Raw genomic sequence first — 5,313 nt, 5'->3', positions numbered from 1 at the left:
CTAAAGCGAACATTGGTGGTTCTTCTTGAGTAGGCACACTGTGTGTGTGCGCATGTGTGGGTGTGTTTTGTTTGTTTTCAGGCTACAACTTGTCTTATCCGCTGCAGATGATGCTCCTAGAAAGCTGCTGTCACTCCAGCTGATCGTCACATCGGCCATAATGTGAGCTGAAGAACACTGTAGTTTGTACCCAGCAGTCAAGTGATGCCTCTAGGACTCGGTTAGTGTTTTTCCGCTTTAATTTATTTACCTGCTGATTTGTGTGTCACTAAGAGCTATTATAAATGGAGAATACAACCAGGTATATTTAGTTGCACCTGAGTAGAATTCAGAAGTTTTCAGTAATTTGTCTCTTAATGTTGATCATTGTTGTTTCTCAAAAAAATTGTCAATTACATCAAACATTGAAAAATGATTCCTAATACGTAAGGTATGACTTTCAGTCATGGGAAAACTACTGCCCTTTGCATTTGCTCATCAGACAGCCATCCTCAATGAGCGCACGCTCATGACTTAGGACATGCCATTGCTAAAAAATGTTGGGCTTTCATAGTGCTGTTTTCAAAAGATGCTAATGGAAGGTTAAGTGAAAGGAAAAGTGTGGCATAGAAAGTGAGCATATATACAACGAAAAGGGTTCATTGCAGCCTTGAGAGAATTGTGATTAAATGTCCTTTTATGGGCTGGAGTCGGTGTTGTAACAGCCACCACACAGATAGTACATGACTTACAACTGTTGAATTTTTTTGATTGCCTCTGAATCAGACAATCAAAGTCAACTGGACTTTTCTCAGTGGTCTAACGGCCTCTTTCAGATGAACATATGTTTTTTTTTCTTAAATCAAGGTCCTGGTGGCTGGAGGAAGAGTGGAATTCAAGTTGCTTCGGATCCAAGCTAAAGTTTCCACAGTAAGTGATGATTTTTAGTTTTTATTATGGTGTTTGCCAAATGTGTTTTATTAGTTCAGAAGTTGGCGCAGCCATCAATCAGAAAATGATGAAGCGTGGTTCTCTGCTTACAAGCTTTATGGATTTTGTCTTTAAACCTATACTTGGTTTAATAACAATGCTGTTACTGCCACTGTGCTTAATTGGTCAACAAACCTGATTTAAACCTTATGGAGAATTTGGGGCTATTGTCAAGAGGAAGATAAGAGACACCAGGCATAAAATTTATTGAAAAGGAGCCTGTCTTAGGCTGTCTTAGGAGCCTGTCTTAGGCTCCTTTTCAATAGGTTGACGTCTGTGTTTTTTTAATAGGTGTTATAAATCAAATTATTAAAATTGCAGTACTCTTCAATAGGTTTATAATTTGTACAAATCCACATAGATGTCTGCAACATGAACATCTTACTTGAGTAATTTTGATTATTTTGTATTTAAAATGTTTCTATTTATTAATTAAGCTTTTAACAAAAAAAACTGAAAAAGCTAAGATTATACTTGCTGCTTCTATAGGACTTAGGACAGGAAGTAGCAGCTTGGTTACCCCCCAACTCATCTCTCTAAATGTGTTTGACTAAGTCATGATCCCCAAGCATGACTACCTTCATTGAAGCCAGGGTCTTTGCAGTTTGCTTGTCGGGAGCTTGTGGGTTTGTCACACAATGCCAAAGAAAGACATCAGCCAGAACCGTAGACAAGTAATTGTTACTTCACATCAATCTGGAGAGCACTGTGAGGCCATTTCCAGACAATCTGTGCAGTACACTGACTGATCCAATCTTCCCAGGAAAAACAGATTAGGGGAGATTTCAACCTAAGATCTGATCTTAAAACTCTCAGAAATACCCAAAAGTGTGAGAGCTTCCCACACCTAGTTTTAGGCATTGTTTAAATAACATTAAAGTAATCTGATTCACAGTGATCAGTGTTGGCAAGTCAAAGTTGAGACATTTCTAGGACTCTTTTCAGACTAATATTATAATTTAATAACATTCTTAACAACTTACATTTAACTTACTGGATACCTTGAAGTAAGAGAATTCCACAACAAAGGAGTTTGCAGTGAAGTCCGTTTTAGGATTACTGCTCTCCTGCAGGCTCTGAAAAATTCGCTTTATGACTTATTGCATGGTGGAGTTTGTAGTTTTGTCCTAACTTCAACACCCAAAGTCCTCAGCCAGACCTGCAAGTTATAGAACAAATAAATGAATGCCACTATTACATTTCACAAAAACAATCTTAAAAGCAATGGATGAAAATTCAAATGTACTGTAACTACAGGTGAGTCAGCATTGAGAATCTGGGAGTATTTAGGAGTTCTTGAGGCCTAAAATTAGGAGCATTAATTTTAGACTCCGCAGAAACCCTGTAAATTGTTTTACAGCATCTCACCAGATGGGGTCTTAAAACTGTTGCAGATCCCATTTTTAGCCACTTTGGTTGCATACATCATAATTTTTCCCTTTTCTTTCTATCAAATTTATCCTTAATAAAACTGAAAAATGTAGCATCAGTCATGATTTTTGAAAATAAAAATAAAATTTGCTCAAATTAATTGATCTCAACCAACACCATGAAATCAAGATGAAAAAGAAAGTTTCTCTATAAAACGTCATGAAATTTCAGTAACTTCCCAGGAATTTTATGAGATGGATTTCACTGAATGTGAACTTGTTTCTTCTCTGTCTCTTCTACCTGAAATGACACATTTATACACTCACAGGTGGAGTTGTTAGCTGTGTCGTAGCATATTCCTTTGTGTCAGCTTTACGGCCATGGGGGTCAAGAGTGTGAGCTGATTAGTGCTCGTCACGAGACCTGTCTCACATTACACACACACTCGGGGCGAGAGGTTCACTTCAGCTCTCTGCAGATAGCTGTCAATCTTACTCAGCCTGGATGTGCCTTCGGTGAGTTCATGGAGGCTGCAGGAATTCCTCTGAGCACATTTTATGATCTTCATAAAGACTACATTTAATTCATTCTCTGACATTATGTGGTTTAGGGTTAAAAGACTTAAAGCAGTTCTATTTGTTTTAACACTTTTTGTAGCTTTTAGGATGAGAAAAGTGGATGGTTAAGTAACTGTTTTAAATGTGGACATATTTTTAAGAGTGTCTTCCATGTTGTGCGATTATAAGTCGTTCTTTTTTTGTTAAATTTAGAAAAAAATATTTCGCCATTTGTCTGCTGGTGTCATCTTTAAAATGAGTAAATGCTAGTTTGAGAAGATGATGTGACTAAAATACATCGTCCTGAATTCTAAAACTCTTTTTAAAACTGCTCAAATCTTTTTATTGTTCACCTCCTTACACAGAGAATCAAGGTGCATGAGATTTAGTTGTGTCTTTTTGTGTGGAACCCAAAGATGTGGGCTTCACACATCTCTTTTATCTTCCGTCTGGTCAGAGGGAAGATAAAGAGGACACGCCAAGGACTACCATGATGCAACACGGGCCTCACTTTCTGAGCCCTGCAAACATCAGCAGGGCCTGCAGGCTGAATTGACCCCTGAACCCCTTCTGAAACTTCCCGATGCCCCCTTCCTCTCTGGTTCGCTCTCTCTCTGGTCTTTTCCCACCTCCTTCTCCCCTTAAATGCAACTCCCCAACGCTTTCACACAGAGGCACCAGTGAGCGCAGAGCAGCCAAATGGCCTGCCCTCTGCTTCATATTGCTGGTGGTCAGGTTTTGTTTTTTTGTCTTTTACGGTTTGACTTTCATTCACAAAGTCCAGGAGGACTCGGATAGCCCTGGGACAGACACACACACATGCAAACGCACACGCCTACACACACATGTACACTTGCACCAAGCTGAAGAGTTTCGCTCTGAAACCTCGGGCATCTTCTCCAGCTTCTGTCAGAGCCATGATGTCATTATTAGGAGACACAATGCCTCTTCATCATCCCCTATTCACAGTCTCTCTCACACACTCACCCTTAACACAGAACAGACAAACACACACACACAAGCTTCATGGTCAAACACATCAGGACTGGCAAAGAGCTAGACACAGGTGAACAGTGATGTGAAAAAGGCAAAAACGAGCGCAGGTACATTGGCCTTTTGGATTCACTATTTCCTATTTCCTATCAGTGAATCTTTGTTAATTTGAAGGAAGCATGTATGTAATATTAGTCCCAAAGGCATGAAAGGCCCTTTAATACGCTTTAAGTTTTTATATAAACAGACACAACTTAACATTATAGAAACATTTATGCATTTTATAAGTGAGTCCTTTAGGGAACTGAAACCGATCCAATTAAATCAATGAACCTCAGAGTAAAATAGGCCTTTCATTTAAGTATTGTGTGATGGTCTTAACTGAGTTTGTAAGGCCTTCTGACAAAAATAAATAAATAAATAAAAATGTTTCAAGGAGAACACAGAACATGCCACTATAATCGATTTAAAGCTACAGTCCTTTGTAGTACAAAAATACAGTGTTATAATAAATATATTTTGAGCAGAATTGTGCAACTATGAGAAATTAACTTAATTTCTTGTACTTTACAGGTCAATGTTTTACAATTATTTTTGCCATGCACTTTGTTATGTTACTCTATCCATTATAATCCCAATTAAAAATACATTGAGATTTATTGTTGTAATGTCACAAAATGTGGAAAAGATCAAGGGTTGGTAACACTTTTGCACATCTCTATAACACTTAAACCATAATTTGACCAGTGATCCTGCTATACAATATAAAGAAGATGTAATATCAAAGTCTAAGAAAATATCCAAATGTTCATTCTGGTGCAACAACAGTAACTGAGCAGATTTGGCCCTACAACTCTAGAGAGCTTTCAAATATGTTTAAAAACTATTCCCAGTTAAGGATAGGTAAGGTATCTGGAGGTAAAAATAAAGGTTTAACTAAATCTCCTCCTGGTCTGACTTTAATTAACTGCTGTTATTCTACGTGCTAACGTGGGTTCACTGCTCGTCTGCCTTAAGGCTGTGTCACGTTTTAATCTGATCAGATGGCACAAAGCAGCTCTGTCTCTTGACTTAGCTCCTTTTATTGGATGGAACATGTAAAGCACTCCTCATGTAATAAGGTTACCATGCTAAATACTTCATCTGTCAGCTTACAATCCATTTCTCATTGCTGTTTCAGCCACAGATTAACTATAAATTGATTATAATGTCAGAGTGATCTTTGGAACAGATCACCCAGTTTGTCCCTCCTCCTGCAGTGGTCCTTCGTTAGCTGTATGGAGGCTGAATGTGATCTGATCTTTGCCTCAAGACAATACGGCAGGTTCACTGATAGGCCACTTGAAAGTTGTTTCTTTTGTAAGTCAATAACGAACTAGTCTCTAAAGTTTGTGAAATAACCCTGAATTAAACTGTTTCCATT

The sequence above is a fragment of the Xiphophorus maculatus genome, chromosome 15 (assembly GCF_002775205.1).
Source record: "Xiphophorus maculatus strain JP 163 A chromosome 15, X_maculatus-5.0-male, whole genome shotgun sequence".
Lineage (NCBI taxonomy): Eukaryota > Metazoa > Chordata > Actinopteri > Cyprinodontiformes > Poeciliidae > Xiphophorus > Xiphophorus maculatus.
Note: the sequence above shows the minus strand (reverse complement) of the source record.